This window comes from Crinia signifera, chromosome 7, assembly GCF_055691185.1.
Source record: "Crinia signifera chromosome 7, ASM5569118v1, whole genome shotgun sequence".
Classification (NCBI taxonomy): Eukaryota; Metazoa; Chordata; class Amphibia; order Anura; family Myobatrachidae; genus Crinia; species Crinia signifera.
In genome coordinates, this window is record NC_139223.1 from 117,768,451 (window position 1) to 117,780,887 (window position 12,437).

Below are 12,437 nucleotides of genomic sequence, written 5' to 3' on the forward strand. Positions count from 1 at the left end.
TCTACCTGAAACCTTATAAAAACAGGGAGGGTGGGTGGGAGCTGCTGTAGAAATCTCCCAGTGTCCCCTTTTCCCGCCTGAACCCTGCTTATAAACCCCTCCAACACCCCGTTAAGCCCCTCCCACTATGACCCTCTCCTTTGACACCCCTTCTATAACTACCCCGCTAATCAGCTCCCTACAAACCCTGTCAGGGGAGCCTACCCCTAGGCTTTGCCTCAGTCCGGCCCCTACAGGCGTGCCCGAACCAAAACACTGGGAGTATCAGGGAAAATGCAGGCGTCCCAAGCATTTTAGCGGAGGGTGTATGACATCTGCACCGACCACGATATACCTGTATTCATCGCAGCCGGTGAGTAAGTCCATTGTCACTTGCGATGACTGGGTCCCAGTTTAAAAAAATCATACGATGGTAGGAGGATTGTGATGGGATTGGAACATTTTTACTCGGATATGATTACTTCGCTAGCCCTACACATCCATCCCAGGGCCGGTGCAAGGCACCGGAGCGCCCCAGGCGAGTCGGGGTGGGGGCGCCCCGGTGCCCGGGGAGGGGGGGTACCTGTCCTGCGGCGCTGTGTATTTAAAGCTGGCGGCAGTGGCAGAGAGGGGTCCCTGCAGTCAACGAGCGCTATCCGCCAGGCTATGCGGAAGCGCTTCTGTTGTGAAAACACTGGCCGCACGGCGCACGCTGATTGGCTGAATCTCAGCCAATCAGCGTGCGGACAGTGTTTTCACAACAGAAGCGCTTCCACATAGCCCGGCGGATAGCGCTCGTTATTTCTTATTGACTGCAGGGACCCCTCGCTGCCTCCGCTGCCAGCTTTAAATACACAGCCCCGCAGGACAGGTACCCCCGCGGCACGGGGGACACAATGCTGCCCTCCAGTGGCCGGCGCCCTAGGCAAATGCCTAGATTTGCCTAGTGGTGGCGCCGGCCCTGATCCATCCACACAGCATACACATTCATTCGCAAGGCCGGCTTTCACTCTGGCAGGGTGGAGTCTAACTGAACACTGGCAGCTGAAAATTCATGGCAGTTTAATCAGGTCTAAGGAGAAGGACAAATCTGTGGGTGTAGGATGGACTTTTAAGGGTCCTCTACAATCCACAGAGCCCGGCGCTATAATAGAAAAATTTAATCAATTATAAAACTAAGTGTTGTAAATAACCTGTGCTCAGCTGCAGCTGGTGCAAGTGAGTCTGCTAGTGGCTCACTAAGAAAATAGCAAGAAAGTGGGGTTATGCACTAGCGCTGCTGGGGACAAAAATATACCTCATGAACCGTACTGAACAGAAGGACACCAGGGCACAGTTTAATTAACGCTGTTAATTTTATATGTAAGAAAATGTCATAATAAAAAAGAGCTCATACAAAGACATATACAGTAACAATGAAAATATATATATAGTATAAAAAAATACACAATTAATAAAATAATAGGCAGATACCATATAAATTCATATAAGAGACACTTGAATGAATGGTGTCGAAATAGCCAATTCCAGAGTGGGTCATGTATTGGGTCGATACAGTGGAGAATAACAAGGTTGATGTTAGTATGCAGCTTGCGGCAGCCAATTTGTTAATAGCAAGATAAGCAAAGGAAAGTACAAGCCAGAGCACTATATCGCAGGAGAAAGCTGTGGATAACTTGTTAGCGCTAATGCAAATGCCAGAGAGGTGAAGTCAAGTAGTCAGGTAAATCTCCTTTGCAATATGCTCACCCTCCTTGATGAATAGTAGCGGAGGGGCGGGGAGCCCGATGTCACGGAAGCTCAACCCGGTGCTCACGATGTAATGGCGTCCGTGCTTTGTATCCAATATAGGGTAGCAGGGGAGGACGCCGAGTAGGCGGCAGGTGCAGGCAGCCGTAGGCGCTGATGCGCTGAATAGAGCTTACGGAGTTGTTAGTAGCGGCAGTCCGTATAGTAAGCCGGCTCCGTGTAAACGACCTCGTGACCTCAGGAAGGAATTTGGCTCTGGGGCGGAAGTGACGTCGACGCGTTTCGTTCCCTTGGCAACCGGGAACTTTTTCAAGACCATATTATCATATCTCTCAAAGCAAGAGAGAGATTCTATGATAACACCAAGAAAGCTCCCTTCGATGAGAAAAGAATGATTTATTCTACCACCTACAATACAGCCTCACATGGCCCTTATTCTGATTGACGCGGACTTTACCGCGTACTTACGGATCGCGTCTTTACGGCGTCTGCGCATGCGTGGAGAACGCTACGCGCATGTGCCACGCCTTGACTCGGTACCAGTTCGGCCAAATCCCGTCCAAAACTGTTCACCGCTATCAGTCGGGAAATAGGGGCGTATTATGGGCGTCATGCGGAATGACACATGGGCGTAGTTTCAAAGTGGGCAAAACGGTGTCGGAAACATGGGCGGACACGGGGGAGTACACTTATGTTGGGGGGCGTACATTCGGAAACCACTCCGAATGCACGCGAGCAAAAAGGGCAGAAATGTGCGGTGTCCACAAGTGTACTATTGCTTTGCGGACACCACTCGTTCATGCGGTAGGCGAACGTACGCCTAATGACTACAACCATTAACACCTGAACCCAATAGAATCTACTCCTTTACTCATTACTCACTAATAGGCCGCTTGTCAGTGCTTTAATTGAAACCATTGCTGCTTCAAGGAAACCTTAGTAATCCCCCACATATGCTGTACTTGTCCCACACTTAAAAACTGCTAACAATGGACATGACTGAATCTTAATACTATCAATACACATGTGTATTAGACATGTACTCATGAAACCACACACATTGATTCCAATTCCAAATAAGCTGTTTTTTATGAGGATAGGTAATTGAATAAGTGGGTCATGTGATGTATTGCAGAAGATACTTCATAGTGGGTTGTTTGGCGTAAATACTCCGCTTACGGGCGGTAGCACCGCTTGGCTCCCGTTCGGATGCGGTATTTCCGAGCATACTCTGTAATACTCTGTAATACCGTGCAGAATCGGAGTGTTTCTCCCGCACACGCATGGTTTGTATGTCGTCCGTAAACACGCCCTGTTCTTAAAGAGTGAGTCCGTCCGAATGCGGAGGACACGTGGGCGTTTCTACGGACGATGGCCGCATGCGGCAAAACACCGTGGCGTGCGGACCGCTCCGTAAGAATGCGGGAATATCCGCACCGATCAGAATAAGGGCCAAAGGTTGAAAAAATCAATCCAAAAATCAAGCCTATTATCATAAGGGATCCAGCATTGGGTGCGATCAGCAAAATACCACCTATGATCTCATATAAAAGAGGTCCAAATCTTAAGCAGATGCTGATGAGACCCACAATGATACCGGCTCGAGAAACGAAAAATTGGATCCAAACGGGCAAGAAGGGTTGCTTCCGCTGTGCGGATTGTATAACGTGCAGATCTATGATGGTTGGATCAACATTTGCACATCCGCATACCAACCAGAGAATTACGATACAGCACAGAGTTTCCTGCCAGTCCACATATATTGTATATTTCTTACTATGCCCGTGCGGGTTCTACTACGTTGGTCTCACAACGAGGACTTTTCGTGAAAGAATGGCCAACCACAGACGGTCAATTAGGGAGGCATTCGAGAAGAAAGGTTCAGACAAGCCAGTAGCCCGCCATTTTTTTATAAAGGGTCACTCAGTGGCAAGTTTGAAGAGTATGATCATCGACCATATTCCTGCCCCAGGACGTGGGGGCGATAGGGAGAAGCTCCTGAAACAAAGGGAGTTAAAATGGATACAGCGTCTTGATACTTGTTCCCCGAAGGGACTCAATGAACATTTACCCTACAGTGTATTTCTGTAAACTGGGATGGCATTTGAAGTGTGACGAGGAAGTTGCCACATCCAGTGGCTCTGGACACTCATGCCTTATAGGCTGGACACTAAAAGGCTCTTCGCATAAGAATTTTTTCTAAGAAATGTTTTTTTCATCATTTTTTATATATTCTTTATATTCTTTGAATTGATCCCCCCCTTCCCCTTTTTTGTAGGTGGATACAATGGAGCAGGGAGAGCAAAATAATAAAGTTTTTTTTGCTCTCTTGAACATTTTTTTCATTCTATGGGTAAATATACCCATGGGGTGACCTTTTTTTGTCTTTTTAAATGTCTTTGTATAGTGTATGTCTTTATTGAACTGTTTTGTATATATGCAGCTGGGACCATGGTGAACCATATACCCATGCCATAGAATAACATCGTTAGACATTGTTTATGTGCATTTCTCATGATAACACAATTAGGAACCTATAATACTATAATAGATTCATTGCCTTCCATAATCATGTATTTAAAGTTGTCAAAATTACAGTGTCAAAAGCTTTTGACATTGTTGATATATATTTCTCAGGATAACACAATCAGGTACCAGTAATATCATTATAGATTCATTGCCTTCCATAATTGCGTATCGACTGTTGCTAGGCAACGTTTTGCTTCAGCGTGGCTATTTACTGTTTACTGGTGTCGCTCTTTGATGATGCGACTATGGAACACAACAGGGCTGGGTTAGCCCGTTGCATAGTTACCGCTATGCACATTGGGGATGGGAAGTTCAGGCCGAGTAGGTTGCTGGGAGACCGCTGTACACAAAGTACAGGCGGCTTCCGTTTTGAGCATACTAGCGTCATTTCCGGGTGACGCGATCGTCTGATCAAACTTGCGGGGACACACCGCTGCCCCCGTTTTTGTACCTATTAATGATATAGTAAGTGGATCGAGTTATGCGCCTGATTCTTGATTATGGGTAAATTAGAGATATCAGTGTACACAGACGTGTTCTGGTGAAGGAAATATGGAAACAAAATGGCGGTGCGTTCCAGCGATTTGGAACGCACGCCAGAATTTTCCACTCGATGTACCAACGCTAGTTAGCCATTTAACATGTTAAGATGGACTGGTATGATTTTTGGAGATGTAGTTACTTGATACCTATTGGGGATAGTTTTGGAGCAAGCTTGCTTTTGAAAGATTTTAGCATAATTTGGTTGAATGACTGTTCATTGGTCTAAATAAGACACTTCCTGAGTGGGTGGGTATATAAGTTCACCATGGAACCAGTAACAATTAGGTCTCTATTGGAGTAAGATCTCTTGCTGCATTTGTCTGTCTTGAAGAAGGTCTGAAATGCGGACCGAAACGTTGACAACCACCTGATGTTCAATATTTTAAAGGTTTGAATAAATATGAAGTTTTAACTGCGAATTGGTGAGTGCCCTCCTTACAAATATTCTATATATATATATATATATATATATATATATATATATATATATATATATATATATATATATATATATATATATATATGCAACAAATGTAAGACAAGGGGCACCCAATAGTGCAAGTGCAGTATCTCAAGTAAAACATTTTAATACATAAAAACATATATCGAAATGTACGGCACACGTACCATAAAATTAATCTCTGGTGGACTATATACCACATGACATAACTATTAATCCACACTGGCAATGCTGGAACAGAGGCTGGGGGCTGCATGCAGCACTCACGGATACCGTCCGTCTCCCAGTCCTGCAGCTACTGTTGGTTGCGTCAGTTAGGCCACCAGTAGCTGCAGGACTGGGAGACGGACGGAGCATGATTGCCGGGAGACGCTGATACAAGCCAGACGGATGTGCTAAAAGTATCCGTGAGTGCTGCATGCAGCCCCCAGCCTCTGTTCCACATACACACACACACCTCAGCAGCAGCAGCAGCACACACCTACAGCATGTGTTGTGCTGACAGCAGGCTCAGCATCTCACTGTCAGCACAGCACATGCTGTGTGCTGCTGCTGCCTGGGGGGGATTGAGGGGGAAGGTATGGGGGGGGGGAGGTTGGACCAGGGCCCCCACCAAACCCATCCAGCAAGCCCGGTCCCGGGTAATTAGTAACTGTTCCTCCCCTCTTGGTGGCCCTGAACATGTATTCTTATTCATATTAATACATTTTTACATAACTAATCTATGGGCAGGCGCCCCTCTCTACTTACCTAATGTTATTTCCTAATCCAGTGACCATGACACCCCAGGGTGTTACAGATGTCTTCTACAAGATGGACAGATCACTTTCTGTGACTTGGGGAAGATGGCACGGAGAATATGAGAAACTCTTAGTGGGGGTGGGTGGATGGGTGGAGAGGGCAGTGAAGGAATGTTGAGGAGCTGTATACGGGTACAAGATGGAAGTGGGATAGCATCCCGTGGTATACGGCCATGGACACGCTTGCTGAAGTGGTATAATGGCTCAAAAGGCATCACAGCGGGCTCTGCCGGCTTCACAGGGGGCTCCACACCCTTCAGAGGGGGCTTCATGCACCTCACAGGAGGCTCCACACCCCTCACAGGAGGCTTCATGCACCTCACAGGAGGCTCCACAACCCTCAAAGGGAGATCCATGCACCTTACAGGAGGCTCCACACCCTTTGCAGGGGGCTTCAGGCACCTCACAGGGGGATCCGCACCCTTCTCAGGGGGCTTCATGCACCTCACAGGAGGCTCCACACCCCTCACAGGGGGCTTCATGCACCTCACAGAGAGCTCCACAGGTTTATCAGGAGGCTTCAGACATCTCACAGGGGGCTCCATGTGCTTTACATGCTTTACAGGGGGCTCCACAGGCCTCACAAGGGGCTGCACATATGTCACAACGGGCTGCACACACTTCAAAGGTGGTAGAAAGACCCGAGATGAAGGCTCTACAGATAATTTGTGATGCAGTATACGGTTGCGTGGTGTAGCTCCATAGAAGCGCCCCATTGATTGATGTAATGGCTCCACAGGATTCACAGGGGGCTCCACACGCTTTACAGTTGGCTCCATGTGCACTTGGTGGCCTAGGAGTGGTGCCACACGGGCACAGATGGGTTGTTCTTTATGTAGCTTTGGGTCCATCCGAAGACTGATCCTATCACCTTTCTTTATAGCCAAGGTGTGAGTGAAAGCTGGTTGGGAAGGAGCTTATATAGAAGGACAATGATGACATCACAGTGTGTGGGCCATTTTGTGCCTGTTTGAAAAAAATTGAATCATAAGATTTCTTGTATAAACCAATCAAAATCTGGATCCTACTGGGAAATAGCAGTGATAAAAATGGTTATTACTGTAATCATTCTGTAATCATTAACATACCCTCCAACATGACCCATCCCATTAGGTACAAAATGCTCTGTTCCTGGACTTCCCTGCCAGTGACAGTTACAGATGTGAGCCTGCAGCACAGTCCAATATTCAAAGAGGGGGAGTCATATCAACTCTCAGTGATGTTTGGGATGGCAGCTGGTGTGGCTCCCCTTTTTGAATATTGGACTGTGCTGCAGGCTCACATCTGTAACTGCCACTGGCAGGGAAGTCCAGGAACAGAGCATTTTGTACCTAATGGAATGGGTCATGTTGGAGGGTATGCATTAATAAATATGCCCCTAATGTTTTACATGTCAGCACAAAAGCATCAAAACCTAACTGACTAAAATAACAGCTGCACCAGAGAGCAGACTGGGCCATCCAACTGCCCGACTGACCTTCCCTGGTCTCTCATGGGGGAGATGTATCAAGGCTTCAAGAGAGACGTTACCCATAATATTAAATCAGCTTCTATCTGTCCTTTATCAACTATAATATAGAAGTGACAGAAGCTGACTGGTTGCTAGGGACAACTTCTCCAAAGTGGTGTAAATTTACTAAGAAGGGAGGTCTGCTGAAGATGGGATGTTGCTATGGGCAACCAATCTGAATCTATTATTTTCTAGAAGCTGCTAAATAAATAATTAACCATCTTCAACAAAACCCACATCTTAGTAAATTGACCCCTGTTTCTCTATGAAAGGTTTCTTACATCTCCCCCATATTAACTGCCAGCACATGTACACATAACGGTACTTGTTTCCTAGAACGGCGCCCATCGCATCGCATACCATAAAGGCATACGATGGTATGCGATGCAATGCGATACAATGTTATAAATTGTATACCATCGAATTGTATGCCATTGAACAAATTTAAATTTTATGCCATTGTATGGCATATACAATTGCGAATTGTATGCCATTGTATGGCATATACAATGGTATACAATTTTAAACTGTATAAGCACCCTAATGGGTGTTTTCAATGTTAAATGTGCCCCCTATAAGATAAAAAATTGTATAAGCACCGTAATAGGTGCTTACAATGTTAAAAGCACCCCCACGCCACCCGTACTATCAACGCCTACCCGAAGCGTGGTGAGCGCAGCGAGCCCGCGAGGGGTGGCGGTACACGTCCTCCGACCTTTTCATACCCCCACTATCCACGTCGGTGTGGAGTTGATTTTATATAGTGTGGGGAGAGTAGCGAGCCACCGAGCCCGAAGCGTGGCAAGGGGACGTGGAATACATGTGAAGTAATGTGACCTGGCATAATGTAAGCACCATCTCCGTTATTAACACTACAAATTGGGCCTTATTCTAGTTCACTGTTTCTGACAAAATCCTTCTTAGATGAGCAAAACCATGTGCACTGCAGGTGGGGCAGATGTAAAATGTGCAGAGAGAATTAGATTTGGGTGAGTTATTTTGTTTCTGTGCAGGGTAAATACTGGCTGCTTTATTTCTACACTGCAATATAGATCTCACTTTGAAGTAAACCCCCACCCAAATCTAAATCTCTCTGCACAAGAAACATCTACCCCACCTGCAGTGCACATGGTTTTGTCCATCTAAGAAGGATTTGCATGGTAAAGTATGAGAAACCATCTTTTTTTACAGAAAGAACATGAAAAACTTATCTTGGTCAACCTAATGAATGTCAGCCTAGGCAATGTCGACCCAAGGACCACATACCGGAAGCACAGATGTAATTTGATGATGGACTTCTGATGTCCAGACCTAGAATGAGGAAACTCCACTAAGGTGCGCAGTTGTAACCAAGGTTCTCTTCCTGTATCCAGAAGCCTCCAGTGCAGGAATCAGGCCAAGGGTACCATGGCTTAACCCACAGAGACAGAGCTGCACAGCCCCCCCCCCATCCCTCCCCTATTGTGGGGGGCAGGGCTGCCGAGAGTACTATTTACTCGGGCCCGGGCTTGCTGTAGGGGCCCGGCAGGGGTCCTGGTCCACCCTCCCCTTCCCCCTCCATTCCTCCCAGGCAGCACACACCTACAGCATGTGCTGTGCTGACAGCAGGCTCAGCATGAGCGTCTCGCTGACAGTGTGAGAGCTCATGCTGAGCCTACTGTCAGCACATGCTGTAGGTGTGTGCTGCTGCTGCTGCTGAGGGGAAGGGCGAAAGTAACACTCCACCCTCAACTGTAGAGTGTTTCTTCACCCCCCCCTAAACATTTTTGGGGTGTGGCCTAATTGTGTGATGTGGCCCCACCCTGCAATTAGGTCACTCCCTCCCCCCATTTTACCAGGACCCGGTGTACCTCTCAGTGGCCCTGGGTGGAACTACCATTACTTCTGGAAAAACTCAGATCCACCTTGTTTACCCCCCACCACCACCACCACCACCACATACACACACAAAGGGCCTTATTCTAGTTCACTCTTTCTGACAAATTCCTTCTAAGATGGACAAAACCATGTGCACTTCAGTGGGCAGATATTACTTGTGCGAGAGAGTTTGATTTGGGTGGGGTTTTGCCAGAGCCGAATTTCCCATTAGGCACGAGAGGCACGTGCCTAGAGGCGGCACATGTTTGGGGGCGGCACTTTGATGCCTGTGATAGTACTGTCAGCCCAAAATGTACCAATAACTGCAAAATATCCACTGTACTGTACTATGTTCCATCTTAAATAGAGTGTAAATGGACAGGACATGCAGATACTGCCCTTGTAAACTGTCCTCATTAGTAATATGTATTCATAATAAAAGAACATGCCACATATAGTGGATTTTTTTAATAATTATTTTGGCTATTATCAAATGAGTGCTTATAAGTAATCAATAAAAATGATACCATTAGGCGGGGGAGGGGGGGGACGTTATTGCTGTGCCTAGGGGCGCCCTCATCCCGAGATCCGCCCCTGGGTTTTACTTCAAAGTGAGATCTATATTGCAGTGTAAAAATAAAGCAGTCACTATTTACCCTGCACAGAAACGAAATAACTCACCCAAATCTAATTATCTCTGCACATGTTACATCTGCCCCCCTGCAGTGTACATGGTTTTGTCCATCTAAGAAGGAATTTGTCAGAAAGAGTGAACTAGAAGAATAAGGCCCAAACACACACACTTTAGCCCCTGCAGTCAGACTTGAATTTGGCAATAAAGGCAAAACTGCTACATCCAGGGCCGGCGCCACCACTAGGCAGCCTTAGGCATTTGCCACTGGAGGGCGGCATGGAAGCAGCTCTCCCCCCCACTTGGAGACTGGTGAGCGGTGCCCCACACCAAATCCCCCCTCCCACCCCCCAGACTCAGCGGCCGTCGCATCCCCCTTCCCCGGACTGGGCAGCCCCCATCCCCCGCCCAACTCGGTGGCATTACCCCCTCCCCCCCGGACTCAGCGGCGGCCGCCGCTTCAAGCTCCCACCACCACTCTGCAATGCCCGCGGCCACTTCAAACCCCCCTGGACTGGGCAGCAGCGTCCGCATTCCCCCCAGACTCTGCAGCAGTGGGCGCATCCCTCTGCCCCCCCCCCCCTGGACTTAGCAACGGCGGCATCGGCCACTTCCAAGTTCTCCCCAACACTTAGCAACGGCCACGATCGCGGCTGCTTCACCCCCACTGGACTCAGGGGCGGACACCGCATTACCCCCCCCCCCCCCCCCCCTCGTGAGCAGGTGAGCGGCAGGGCGTCCCCCCTGCTTGGGGTGCTGGCCACATCCGACAGTTGAATCTCAAGGTTTTGCCTTGGATAGGTATCTGAGACAGGGCAGGATGTACTAACATCCGCGGCCCCCCTCCGCCAGCTACCGCATTCTTACTTATCGCATATGCACTAACATATGTGATCTGTAACACAAGGTTCAGATGGAGAATTTTCACCTCCATAGTGTTCGTGCAATATTTGATGGTGCAACTGATGTTGCCTCCATTGATGCATCCTAAAACATACAGAGTGCTACTGGATAAGCATAATGATGCAGCAGCATCCACCTCTGAATCAGGGCATCATTATAGCCAGGGTATATCACTGCTGGTCATTGACAATATTTACAGTATTCAGATGAGACAAGTGATCATATGTGCAAATAGCTAGAAGACCACTTTAAGGAAAAAAAGAACTATGAAATATTTGCACATTTTGCATAGTTCCGATAGCACATTATCATAGGACATTGCTCTTGTTTTTTGTTTTTCAATCACTTTTGCATTCACATCAAATCAAACATTGAGATGTAAAGTGTGGCAGATACCTGCTCATTGCTAAGCTCTGGGAAAATCTCATAAAAGACCTTTGTGTTCAGCTGGCCATTACATAGCAGGAAAACATATGAAGCAGACATCAGCTTATGCAGAATATTGGAGACAGATAGAGCACTGAGATCCATTTGGCTTCATCTCTGCCTCCCTCTGCTGAGCTCGGGGATACAGGGCTGGAGGATGTTGGTTGGAGTGATAGCAAATTCAGAATGCTGTAACAGAACTAACAAACTGGAATTAAAAGTTTCCAGCTCATGAAAGACACACAGACTGTTAATGGGGCAATCTAATTAAAATCACTAATGACACACCTGAAACTGATTTTTATTCTTAAACATAGCTCAGATAATGCAGATCTTAATTGGAATTTGCTCAACCAGAAAATCACGAAAAGGTTAATTTCCTCCCACTTGAAGAAATTTACAGCATTTGGCTTCCTTCCAAAATGCTGTTCTTCATTTTTATATTGAGTGAAAGTATATATACTATGCGGTATGGGGCAAATTCAATAACCCATTGCAGCCACTACTAGGCCTGATTCAGAGATGTACACAATATTTATTTTGTATGTAGTGGCACAATCTTTTGCCACTGTGCATGTGCCACAGTGGTCTTTCGATGGCAATCAGAGATGATTTACAGAGAGGTGACCATTTGTTGGAGCTCTACTCAAATGTAAAGTAAATACCAGCAGATGTCTTGACACTATGGACCTTATTCTGGTTGACTGCAAAATCCACAGCCTTGCGAGCCCACCAGACGCTACCCACGTGTCAGCCACCCTCCCCTCGCACGCCGCAATCCCTGCACAGCTGCAAATGGATAATTTGCATAATCATCCATTCGCAGCCGTGGAGAAATCAGTTGATGGTCGGCAACCATTGATTGACTTCTCCAGCTCTCATAGATCAGAGACACCTCTATGGTGTCTCCGATCTCCGAGCGCCCTGTGCAGGAAGCAGGCAGATAGCTGACATCTATATATTATTGGAAAATATCCATCTAACCCAGCGGTACTCTTACACAGTGCCAAGATGGTGCAATGCATGTGAGGTAATAGGTTTAGTGGGCAT

The 12,437-nt window shown here is 47.0% G+C and overlaps 1 long non-coding RNA gene across 1 annotated transcript in view; it reads left to right on the forward strand.

Moving 5' to 3' along the window:
* The first annotated feature begins 8,801 nt into the window (after nt 1-8,801).
* Nucleotides 8,802-12,437, forward strand: part of LOC146019529 (uncharacterized) — a 132,767-nt gene continuing 129,131 nt past the window's right edge. Inside the window, exon 1 of the long non-coding RNA XR_014450583.1 lies at nt 8,802-8,905. This is a non-coding gene — a long non-coding RNA (uncharacterized LOC146019529). The remainder of the gene's footprint in view (nt 8,906-12,437) is intronic.